We start from the raw sequence: 13,670 nt of genomic DNA, 5'->3' as shown, positions 1-13,670 counted from the left end.
AACTGCGAGCACCAGGAAAGACAAACACCGGAGTGGAAAACCAACTCGGAACTGCGCGCATATTAAATATTAGCCGCCGCCGTTTTCCGAGGAAATTCATAAAACGCAGTCCAGCGCACGCTGTTGCACGGCACGATGAATTACGAGGACACGAGCCTAATTGGACATTATACGGAGTGGTTTCGCGACGTCAAAGTGGTAATTATTTATGAGCGAGAGGGGTTGGAATGGCGACGCCTTTTCACTTTGATGACAGGGTGTAATTTGGGGATGAATGAACTGCGACCTTCTTTGATGGCACCAATTTTTTTTTTGCTTCACAAAATACTGCGCCATTCAGAGTCTTTTTGTGAGCAAGATCCACTCTTGTAATGAATGCAGGAAAAATTTTAATAATGAGATCATTGAACTTTGAACTGAACCCTTCGGTGAATATGAAAAAGTATTTATATACAGCTTATAATTAAAAAGAGAGAATATAATTTTCCCCAATTTTCATGGAAATCATTAAATCTGAGCGTGAGCAAGATTGAGCAAAGCTTTGGTCATGAGCAGCGTTGAGCGTTGAATCTTTTGAGCGTGAGCATTGGGCACCCTTCGATGAACAAAATTAGTAGAGTAGAGATGAATAAAATTCAAGTGCTCAGAAACCTTGATTTATTAGAAAACAAAAATAATTATTTTTCAGAATTTTATATGTATTGTTTATTTTGGACATTAAAAAAACTTAAGTTCGTTTCACATTTATATTATAATTTAAGATTTATATAATTTAACTGGGAACGCTATAAGGAAACTTGAGATAAACATCAGTCGGGTGCGAGGCTAGGAAGAATTAATTTGGATTAAAAAAGGAAATTACTGCTTGAGACGGGTGAGACGAGTTTCAGCTCTACTCCAACTTTTGCCAGGTCATAAGTTCTTCCCCATCAAAAAATTACAGCCTGACTATTTTTCCCTGTTGAACTTAAAAAAAAATTATTCCTCTAGATATATCCAATTGAAAAAATTTCCATATCAGTAGGCCCTTGCAACATTGAATTTTGCATGTTAATCCATTAGACATATTATTAATATTATTATTGATCTTTATTGACTTACAAAAGCCGCACTATCTCAAAAAGTTAATTATGTTTATTGCAACACTTTAATTGTAGATCATGGTTTGATATTACAGATAATATTATAATGAAAGAGGAGCTCAAAAAAATATTTCCAGGCATTCCAAGAAGCTTCCGTGTTCATTTCTCATCTGCAGCCGGCTTTTTTCCTTTTCGATGACTATTTTTGGGCAGTTCATTAATCATACAACAAGACCCCCTCATATTTCAGCCCTTCAATCTTCTACTTTTTTGCTGTTCATCTGGATATTAAATCGTTTGTAATAGCGTGTGGGCTAAAAATAAAAACACCCTCCGATCAAAAGGCTTCGAGGCAGATCCGAAAGAGCGAGTCTTTGCCTGCAATTTTTCGTGCACTCCATATTAATGTCGTGGGCGTCCCTTTTGACGTGGCTGCTGAGCCTTCACGTTCGTCTTGACAATGAGGAGAAAAGAGATGGAAAATGGACTGTGCGCGTCCACTGTCAAAAAAGAAAACCACGGAAGCGCTGCTGACAAACATAGCAAGTTTCTAATCAATCATAAAGGATGCGTGCAGGGATTGGAAAAAAATTATTAACAATTGGTATTTATTTTGTTGGAAAAGCACCATAATCGGTTTTTTTTTTTATATCGGAGATAATACGATCAATGTTAAAAAGGCAGCGGAACAGAACAAATTTCTAAAGGACGATCAATAAAAATATTATTATTAGTGCTGACAGGTATTATTTATAGAAATAAAACATTTATCCGATGTTCAATGAACACACTCCCGTTAAGTGCATAATAAAGATGAAAAATTTAGCACATAACTGAGTAAAATGCTTTAACGTTCAGGCCTGCGCGTTAAAATAAATACATTTGTTATTAATTTAAATATTTATAGATAATTTGACAATTTTACCAATAAATTATAATTTTGCTAAAATATAAATTTATTTTCAAATTATACTAAAAACCAAATATTTTTGAATAATATATAATACTTTATTCAGATAAAAAGAAACCAATTTACGATTTAAGTGACATATGTGTATAAAAATAAAATTTATGTTATTTAATGCTCTATTTTTAAAACAAATTACAATTATTTTCCTATTGTTTCTATTTCTGCTAGTGACAGAAAACCTCACCTGCCATACGCATAATTCTGAACGACGTCAACCGCTTCTGTGAAGCGTTTTCATTTGTAACAACAAATCCTGCGCCTACGCGTCAACATCCTCGCCGCACTGTGACGCTTTCAGTGACAAATCCCAAATATTTGTATATTTCAGGGTTTCGGAGCGGGAGCGTTTTGGAGCGGCGCAAACGCTCCTTGGAGCGTTTTTAGCAAAGGAGCGCTCGGTGGCGCTCCTAAAGCGCTCCGAGGAGCGCAGGAGCGTTTTTTCTACCGCTCCGAGGAGCGTTTGCTCCAAGGAGCGTTTTCCCAAAGCGCTCCAAGGAGCGCTCGCTCCTGGAGCGTTTTGTCTTGGAGCGTTTTGCTCCTTGCCGCATTTCCTATTAAAATGGTCAATATTCATCCCATTCCTTAAGAAAAAATTTATATATTGATTAAGATTAGGATATTTTTTCAAAATTTTTTTAGCATATTTATTTTAGATCTGATGTAATAAATTGACAAACTCAGTTATTACTCAATCTTTTATAGTCAGATAGATATCATTATACAAAGATTTTATTTTTTGCGTATAGTACCAGGATATCATGCGCTCTTAAAGGTATGCCTTCGAGACGTGTGCTTGAAATACATTTGAAAACCAAGCCCACCCTCGCTCATTGAGCTCTTGCTGACATGTGTCCTGCCAGTTGTTAAATAGAATTCTCAGAAGGAGAATGGTTTTAGAGTTGTCGTGTTTTTCTCTTCTCTTTTATTATTATTTTTCTGACCACTGGTGAATCATACACCCTATTTCAAACTTGAAAAGTTATGCGAAGCAGAAAAAAAAGGATTTTCTCCCTACACACGGAAGATCAAGCAATACGCGGCAGTGCTTGTTCCTGCAAGGATGACAAGCTACCCCCTGCAGATGAGAAATATTTTCTTATAGCGTCAGCTCAGGTCGTTTTCCTACTACTTAAGCCCGAAACCTCTTATATCAACTGAACAAAGGAAGGTGCAAACACAAAAATGTCGTCCTAGTTTCTTAGAATTGATCTTTTTAAAATCCTATTTAACAACTGAGTGATTTGACAAATTTAATGTATATTATGAGTCCATACAAGAAATAACACTTAAAAAATGTCACAGGCCCTTTCCTGGCTTTAAAAGAAGATTTACGAGCACACCTCTTTTAGCTGCATGTTTTCCTGATAAGATATACTTAATAAATAGCTTCTTAAAAGAGCCTTTTAATAAATCATTTCATTAATTTAATATAGTGAAAAATGATTTTCATATGCGTGGAATTTTATTTAAATTTTTAATCAATTTAAAATACTAAATATTAAATTGACTTTCATTATAAATCATGAATTTGATCTTACGCAAACGCTCATAGTGCGCAAGCGCGTCCAATTTCACCAAGCGAGGAGCCCACGAGGAGCGTTTGCTCCAAGGAGCGCTTTGTACCGCTCCTAGGAGCGCTATCTCCCAGGAGCGTTTGCTCCTTGGAGCGCAGGAGCGTTTGCGCTGAGGAGCGTTCGCTCCTAGGAGCGCAGGAGCGTTTCCGCTGAGGAGCGTTCGCTCCAAGGAGCGCAGGAGCGTTTTGAAATTCACCGCTCCGAAACCCTGGTATATTTCTTGTTATACAACATCAAAGTATATTCTCTGCACCTTTCATACATTTTTCATCAGTTGATTATATGAAAGTATTTTCCTACAGAACGTATAATTGGAAAATAAGCCTTTCAATCGTCAACACAAATTGACGGGCGCTAATCCTGCCAATCAACTGGGGCTCAAAGGGAAATGAAGTTTGTAATTTTATCCAGCTGCCGCGCACTTCATCAAATGAAAAAAGAGGCCACTGAGCGTGAATGGAAAGCCACGCCAAAGGAACCTCTAGTTATGCGCAGCGAGTACTTTTCCACTCGTAGGGGTCGAAGAGTAAAGAAAAAAGTTACGTGTCGCAACGCAATAAAGTACGTTTGTCGACACTCGCCAAGGCACTCTGTTTGTGTCTCGGACCTGAAAGGGTCGCATGACTGCTCGAGATAGCAGAGATATTATTGCCGGACAAATCACCACGTGCGCGCGTGCCACGGCCTCCGATGGAACGGACACGATCCAGATGCTTGTGTTGTGACCGACTCAAGATAAAACGCAGTTTCCTACTCGCTGATCAAGTTGATATTTCTTTTTATTGATTTCAAATCTAATATTATCTAAAGTTATTGATCTAACAACCAAAAATATGGTTCAGCAAATATTAAAAAAATATCTCTTCCAATCTGTTTAATAAATGCATAGCTTTTTTAATTTACTTATGATGAATATATTCAAAAGTTTTGAACACACTCATAAAAACATAAAAAGGTATACTTCCTGTGCGTCACAAATGAAGAGCAGGTTGCATAATCACTTAATTAATTTTAAATTATGATGGGAGAAACATTGAAACGGAGTTACACCAATTAGTATATTTAATTTTCGTACAAACGATATTAATTATCAAAGTCTGGTGAAATGACGTACTCCTCACAAATAGCTAATTATGCACCTGATGTTCAGCAGCTGCGGTTGCAGTTGGCGTCACATAATGATGACAAAACGAGAAGAAAGAAAGGAATTACTGAGCAGCACAAATACACAATAATAATGTTACACGAGCTGCAAAATTAATTACCCTAATGACCTTCCCATGGCAACAAAGTTTGTACCTTATTATAGCCAATTATCAATCAGTGAACAATTCTCTCAATTACTGATGAGTGAGTTAATAAATGCTGGATTTAATTAATTATTTTAATCCAAGATTCTAATAATTATGCGGTATCTGTGATCTAAATTGAAAATAAATCCCATTTCAACCCAAGAGTTTTTTAAGACAGAGAAAGTATGCTCTATAAAAAAAATAATATTCTATTAAAATTCAATTTTGATACCTCTGAAAAAAATAGGGTGGAGGGGTGGGGGTCAGGACAAGACAAAATTTCTTATCAGCCTGTGCTTTTTTTACTGAGCTTGCAGAAAAGAAGCTCTAATCTTTTTTACGTGGTGTTTGCTCTTCGTTGTTCTTGTCTTTCTGGGTGAGGATAACTCACTGGAAGCCAACATTGCGAACTCAATTCCAACTGTGCTGGGCTCCAACTGTTAAGTCGAGGATTCTGCGAAAGTGGGTGAAGCCTTTAAGGTTTATCAAGTTGATTAAAAGCTGCGGGTGCCAAAGTTTGCCGAGAAGGAAAAAAGCATTCAAACGTGAGCCGCTGAAGGTCTTGTGCAGTGAATTATTTGGGTTACGACTTTTCACCGCCATTATTAAAATATATTAAAATAAGGAGGCCAAGGAGCAGTGATCAAATATTGCTATAATATTTTAAAATTAATTTTTTATGTTTTATTAAACACATTAAAAATGTCCAGTTCAGTGAATCGTAATAATTGTTTAATATTTTTTGTTTCTAATTAAAATTATTTTTTAAATTTGTATTAACGATAAATAAAAATTAGATAAATATGTTCCCTAAAAATGAAATCTGTCCATTAAATTTTTTTTCTAATAGCTTACAAATTTATATAAAAATTTGCCTTGCTTGGAAATAGAACTGCCAATTTTGAATTTTTTTTTATTATTTGAGTTTGCATTTTGCAATAGTTAATTGAACGGAGTGGTTTAACCTTGGATGCTTTTGGCACTTCGATCGATTTTCTTGTTCATTCATGAAAGCGCGGCGCTATTATAGAAGCACGCAGGTAAAAATCGCTCGGATTAATCAGCAAAGGGGTATGCGCAGAGCCGAGTGGGTATTAAAGAGGAGCGGCGCGTTATCGGTTTGCTCGCCAGCTGCTCACACAGAAAGCCATCCATCCGAGCCGGCCTGGTGGCCCTTTTGACGTCATCTTTGTAAGCGGGACGCATTCAGCGCGCTCCATTAGCGCGAGATAACGACCGCAAAGAATGAAACTGCACCTCGGGAAAAAAAGAATCTGCTCGCCCTTACCTTGAGTCCGCTAGAATAGATATAATGATCAGTGCATGCTCAGTGCATGCACTGCATGCAATCTCAGCCTGCATGCAATCTCAGCCTGCATGCAATCTCAGCGTGCACGGCTCACCATTATTCAGATTACTGGTCACGGCTCACCATTATTCAGATTAATGGTCACGGCGTCACCATTAATCCGATTAATGGTCACGGCGTCACCATTAATCCGATTAATGGTCACGGCGTCACCATTAATCCGATTAATGGTCACGGCGTCACCATTAATCCGATTAATGATCACGGCGTCACCATTATTCCGATTAATGGTCACAGCTCACCATTAATCAGATTAATGGTCACGGCTAACCATTAATCCGATTAATGGTCACGGCGTCACCATTATTCCGATAAATGGTCACGGCTCACCATTATTCAGATTAATGGTCACGGCTCACCATTATTCAGATTAATGGTCACGGCTCACCATTATTCCGATTAATGGTCACGGCGTCACCATTAATCCGATTAATGGTCACGGCGTCATCATTATTCCGATTAATGGTCACGGCTCACCATTATTCAGATTAATGGTCAAGGCTCACCATTATTCAGAATAATGGTCACGGCGTCACCATTATTCAGATTAATGGTCACGGCTCACCTTTATTCCGATTAATGGTCACGGCTCACCATTATTCAGATTAATGGTCACGGCGTCACCATTATTCAGATTAATGGTCACGGCGTCACCATTATTCAGATTAATGGTCACGGCGTCACCATTATTCAGATTAATGGTCACGGCTCACCATTATTCAGATTAATGGTCACGCCTCACCATTATTCAGAATAATGGTCACGGCGTCACCATTAATCCGATTAATGGTCACGGCGTCACCATTAATCCGATTAATGGTCACGGCGTCACCATTAATCCGATTAATGGTCACGGCGTCACCATTAATCCGATTAATGATCACGGCGTCACCATTATTCCGATTAATGGTCACAGCTCACCATTAATCAGATTAATGGTCACGGCTAACCATTAATCCGATTAATGGTCACGGCGTCACCATTATTCCGATAAATGGTCACGGCTCACCATTATTCAGATTAATGGTCACGGCTCACCATTATTCAGATTAATGGTCACGGCTCACCATTATTCCGATTAATGGTCACGGCGTCACCATTAATCCGATTAATGGTCACGGCGTCATCATTATTCCGATTAATGGTCACGGCTCACCATTATTCAGATTAATGGTCAAGGCTCACCATTATTCAGAATAATGGTCACGGCGTCACCATTATTCAGATTAATGGTCACGGCTCACCTTTATTCCGATTAATGGTCACGGCTCACCATTATTCAGATTAATGGTCACGGCGTCACCATTATTCAGATTAATGGTCACGGCGTCACCATTATTCAGATTAATGGTCACGGCGTCACCATTATTCAGATTAATGGTCACGGCTCACCATTATTCAGATTAATGGTCACGCCTCACCATTATTCAGAATAATGGTCACGGCGTCACCATTATTCTGATTAATGGTCACGGCTCACCATTATTCAGATTAATGGTCACGGCGTCACCATTATTCAGATTAATGGTCACGGCGTCACCATTATTCAGATTAATGGTCACGGCTCACCATTATTCAGAATAATGGTCACGGTGTCACCATTATTCAGATTAATGGTCACGGCTCACCATTATTCCGATTAATGGTCACGGCTCACCATTATTCAGATTAATGGTCACGCCTCACCATTATTCAGAATAATGGGCACGGCGTCACCATTATTCCGATTAATGGTCACGGCTCACCATTATTCAGATTAATGGTCAAGGCTCACCATTATTCAGATTAATGGTCACGGCTAACCATTATTCAGATTAATGGTCACGGCGTCACCATTAATCCGATTAATGGTCACGGCGTCACCATTAATCCGATTAATGGTCACGGCGTCACCATTAATCCGATTAATGGTCACGGCGTCACCATTATTCCGATTAATGGTCACGGCGTCACCATTATTCAGATTAATGGTCACGGCGTCACCATTAATCCGATTAATAGTCACGGCGTCACCATTATTCCGATTAATGGTCACGGCGTCACCATTATTCTGATTAATGGTCACGGCTCACCATTATTCGGATTAATGGTCACGGCTCACCATTATTCCGATTAATGGTCACGGCGTCACCATTAATCCGATTAATGGTCACGGCGTCACCATTAATCCGATTAATGGTCACGGCGTCACCATTAATCCGATTAATGGTCACGGCTCACCATTATTCAGATTAATGGTCACGCCTCACCATTATTCAGAATAATGGTCACGGTGTCACCATTATTCTGATTAATGGTCACGGCTCACCATTATTCAGATTAATGGTCACGGCTCACCATTTTTCAGATAAATGGTCACGCCTCACCATTATTCAGAATAATGGTCACGCCTCACCATTATTCAGAATAATGGTCACGGCGTCACCATTATTCAGATTAATGGTCACGGCTCACCATTATTCAGATTAATGGTCACGCCTCACCATTATTCAGAATAATGGTCACGGCGTCACCATTATTCAGATTAATGGTCACGGCTCACCATTATTCAGATTAATGGTCACGGCGTCACCATTATTCAGATTAATGGTCACGGCTCACCATTATTCAGAATAATGATCACGCCTCACCATTATTCAGAATAATGGTCAAGCCTCACCATTATTCAGATTAATGGTCACGGCTCACCATTATTCAGATTAATGGTCACGGCGTCACCATTAATCCGATTAATGGTCACGGCGTCACCATTAATCCGATTAATGGTCACGGCGTCACCATTATTCCGATTAATGGTCACGGCTCACCATTATTCAGATTAATGGTCACGGCGTCACCATTATTCAGATTAATGGTCACGGCGTCACCATTATTCAGATTAATGGTCACGGCTCACCATTATTCAGATTAATGGTCACGGCTCACCATTATTCAGAATAATGGTCACGGCGTCACCATTATTCCGATTAATGGTCACGGCGTCATCATTATTCCGATTAATGGTCACGGCTCACCATTATTCAGATTAATGCCCACGGCTCACCATTATTCAGAATAATGGTCACGCCTCACCATTATTCAGAATAATGGTCACGGCGTCACCATTAATCCGATTAATGGTCACGGCGTCACCATTATTCCGATTAATGGTCACGGCTCACCATTATTCAGATTAATGGTCACGGCTAACCATTATTCAGAATAATGGTCACGGCGTCACCATTATTCCGATTAATGGTCACGGCTCACCATTATTCAGAATAATGGTCACGGCGTCACCATTTTTCAGATTAATGGTCACGGCGTCACCATTATTCAGATTAATGGTCACGGCGTCACCATTATTCCGATTAATGGTCACGGCGTCACCATTATTCCGATTAATGGTCACGGCTCACCATTATTCATATTAATGGTCACGGCTCACCATTATTCAGATTAATGGTCACGGCGTCACCATTAATCGGATTAATGGTCACGGCTCACCATTATTCATGCAATCTAAGCCTGCATTCAATCTCAGCCTGCATGCAGACTTTTTCTACTTTTTAAGCAAAAACTATGTTTTCCAGACAGATACAAAATTACCAAAAAAAATTTTCCAAAAATATTTTGAAAAGCTAAAATTTATATGTTTAAAAAAATTTGTCAAACAGCTTTTATTTCAAGCGACTGAAAGTAGCATTTAGTAAAGCTATTTTTAATCTTTAATTAAAAAAGGAATAAAACATGGGATGGATGAAAAATTCATAATTTTCAACAATGGAAAAAACATGTTATTGAGCATTTTTAGAACATTATAATCATAATTTTACGACAAAATATAAATTTTGTTCACAAATATTAATAAAAACATGCACTTAATTCAATTACCCTGTGCAACTGTCTTCAAAATATATATTTCAACACAATATTACACAAATTCAATGGTTTCAGCAATTGTATCCCTTCTATATAACGTATGATAAAATCACTAAGTTCTGCATAATTGCTCTAGGAAATTTAAAAATGATGAAAAATGGGTGATAAATATTTATTTATGCTTCCGAAAATGGAGATTTATTAAAGCAATCCGAAAAAATTTATCATTAAAATAATATTTTATTGTATTTTATGGCTCAAAAAATCCGATTTAAAAAATCGACTAAAACCGACTATTTTGGCTAAAACCAGCTACAAAGGTGACTAAATTTATGTAAAATCAACTAAAAATAGTCGACTTTTTGACCCCTAAAAACCGACTAAAATGCACGAGCCTAGATATAACGAGCCAGCACAAGCGCATAAAGTTGTTTGCCTTACTCTCACCGAATGTTTGCACGCTTTGTCGCTGACCTCCCCCTTAATCACTCATACCATTAAGCAGGATGAGGTGACGTGGGGGAGAAATGCTCTTGAAATTACTAGATTTTTATCTTTTAATTTCCACATTCTTCTGGAAAAATTCTGATGGCGGAGCAATAGCTTAGAAAATCCAACGCCGTACACGTTTTTTATTCACTTAATTAGCACTAATTAAACAGACTATATTTAATTAAAATATTTTATTTATACTTTACATGACCAAAATTTTGTGAGTAATATTTCTAAAGGATTTTTAAGTTAAAGATGGAAAAGCATCATTTTAAAAACCAATTTTTTTCCTTTTATAGACAAAACAATCTGTACAATCAAGTACATAAATGTTTTTAATTCAATGAATTTTATTATTTTCACTCTCCTTGAAAATAATTGGTTTAGTTTGCGTTGAGAAATGCTCGCCAAAATAACTATAAAATTCATGCCTCCGATTTACGTAGATCAAAGTGCGGGGAAACCATTTAAACTTAAAGAGTTTTCGCTCAACCTGTTAATGGTCTTGGTGATCTTGTAAGTTCACTAGAATGAGGCTCGCATCGCTTGTTGACAAATCAACAGCAATTTGCCGGCGCTGGCTGAAGAGAAATCGTCAAGGATTGTCTTTGTTTCTTGGAGCAGTGAAACGCACATAAACTCGAGCTAACAAGCTAATTAGAAGGCCGTGTAAATATGTTGCTCGTTAATTTGCTCCAAGGAAAAGATCAAGTTCATTTGCAGGGGAATAAAACAAAACGGGACAAATTGAGCCCCTCATTTTCCGTTGCCATCCTTCGAATTAAGAAAATGAGATTAATTATACGCAATCTCCACAAGGAAAAAACTTTAAATAGAAAAATAGAGTTCGGCCTTCAAGGAAAAGCTTCTCGGCGACGAGACGCTGGCTTTTTGATTGGATGAAACAAACAAAGAGTGACACGTGGATCAGAAATATTGCATTCCAGGACGACGGTGTGCGCAAAATAAAAGTTGCTGGTTTTCCTTGTTTTGTTCGGAAACCGATCTTCTCGACCTCGCTTGTGCGCCTGATTGAAAAGCTCAAGTCACATCAAGGAGGAAAAGTTCTGGAAAGAGAGTTTTTTGCAATATCCTTATCAACTTTGACAGCATTTGACAGATCAGGTCCTGTAGTTACAAGCCACTGGCTTCAATTTCCATCAAAAAAATTACGTTTGCCCTTTATACCTGTCATAGTCAAGGAAATTCGAGATAAAATAAATATTCCATCCTCCCAAAACGTGGGATTTTTTTAAAAAAAATTTACAAACTAAAATGAAACTAAGATGAAATTTAAATATTTGGAAAAATAATAGCGAGTCGCGTCGAAATAGGAGTAAATTTAATGAAAATTTAATCAAAAAGCCACTTGCGGTTGTTCGTTTTTTATTTCCCTCTCTGCTCTCTCTGTTGTGATTTATTGCAAAAGTTCTGGGCGACCAACAGCCACGAGAGCCCATTCATTGTGTGGGAGGCACGCATACATTATATAGCAGCGGCGCTTCTTCCTGCTTTTGCATTATTCGCAACACAAAGTCCGCTTGGGAAGCTTTTCTTCGTTTGATCCGCGGGCGTTCTCTAGACCCCATTAGAAATTCTTGGCAGGTTTAACCTTAAAAGTGCCCTTGGCTGAGCCGTGAGGAGAAGAGACGGGCTAGAATGCTGATGCGTGGCTACAATCATTATTAATTTTAAGTGCGCTTATATTGCAGTCTGCTGATTAATTCAGATTGATGCACATCTCGTTGCAACTTTACATTAAAAGAGTGAAATTTATTAACTTTTTATTTTTAATTATCATTAACTAATTAAAATTTACAAAAATCATTAAGACTGTTAGAGAAGATTTTCTTGATCAATGATCACTGTATGAGTTGAAAAAATTAGTCTAAAAATAAATTTTTGTGTAAATAATAAATTAATTATATTTTTTGTATTATTTAAAATAAATTATAATTTAAACATCAAAAATGTCAGAAATGAATGGAAATATCTGGGACCTTTTGTGTGTTAACGTTTATAGCGCTCGGTTAATAGGAAACTTGATCGTGAAAGTTCGCAATTTTCAGCCACATTGTACATAAAATGCCAAACTCTAAAATTGCTCTTTGAAAAGGCTTCACGAACGTAATTTCAGTCCCTTCAAGTTGACATAAATGCCAAAACATCACACGCTGTTCGATCTCTCTCTCGGTGTGAGAGAGCAGCGCATGAGTGAGCCTTGAAACTTGATCACGTCAAAGTCCGTCAGTCAGGCTGAGCGAAAACAACCAACGACCTCTCCAACCGAGAATTAGTGTCGCGTTTCAAAAAAAGGGGCTGCCTCAGAGATCGTTTCCCACTTTGACCCTGAGAGCCATTATGAAACGCAATATCCCGGATTCGGGACGAATCTGGACACTGCTTGATTGATGGGGCTCTATTTGAGGTGATAAGGAAACTAATCGGGTGATTTTAGGGTCGTTGACCTCCGGTCGTAAAAAAAAAACAGACGCGCGTCATCTCCCCCAACGGATTGCTTTTCCAGAACAAATTACGCATCACCGGCGTCAATTTCCAAATATCCAATCGTCTCGGACGAAAAATTAATCTCGGGAGCCGCAAATGTTTAAAGGGTTTGACAATTTTCAGAAAATTTTTAACTTGATCTATAATTTGCGTATAGTTTTAGTAAAAGTTTTATTTAAAAATGTGGAGTTATATTAACTTTTAAAGTTCCCCCAAGCAGCAAACAACTTTTTTTTTAATTTTTTGAAACTCTTCATTCTTTGTCATTATAATTGTCAAAGAATTTAAAAAAAAGTCTTTACACAAAGATATATCAAATTCTTAAATAATATTTTTTTTTCATTCTCGTTTTTTAATTTTTTAATTAAATTTTTCCTTTCATATTGATCTGTCACCCAAATCAAATTATTTGCGCGAAGCAAACCTCATTCATTCTAATTCAAAGCAGATTTATTTTTTATTGTTCCGCCCAGCATTCAGCCTCTCTCTGTTTTGCAAAGCTACGTCGCGGTCACCTCCGCT

The 13,670-nt window shown here is 37.8% G+C and overlaps 1 protein-coding gene across 1 annotated transcript in view; it reads left to right on the top strand.

The window, feature by feature from the left end:
- Positions 1-13,670, top strand: part of LOC132198994 (synaptotagmin-6) — a 43,463-nt gene that overhangs the window by 9,864 nt on the left and 19,929 nt on the right. The gene's annotated exons all lie outside the window — the stretch shown is intronic.

Source organism: Neocloeon triangulifer, unplaced genomic scaffold, assembly GCF_031216515.1.
Source record: "Neocloeon triangulifer isolate White Clay Creek 2 clone unplaced genomic scaffold, ASM3121651v1 ptg000013l, whole genome shotgun sequence".
NCBI classification, from domain to species: Eukaryota; Metazoa; Arthropoda; class Insecta; order Ephemeroptera; family Baetidae; genus Neocloeon; species Neocloeon triangulifer.
Note: the sequence above shows the minus strand (reverse complement) of the source record. Positions and strands in the feature narration are given on the sequence as shown.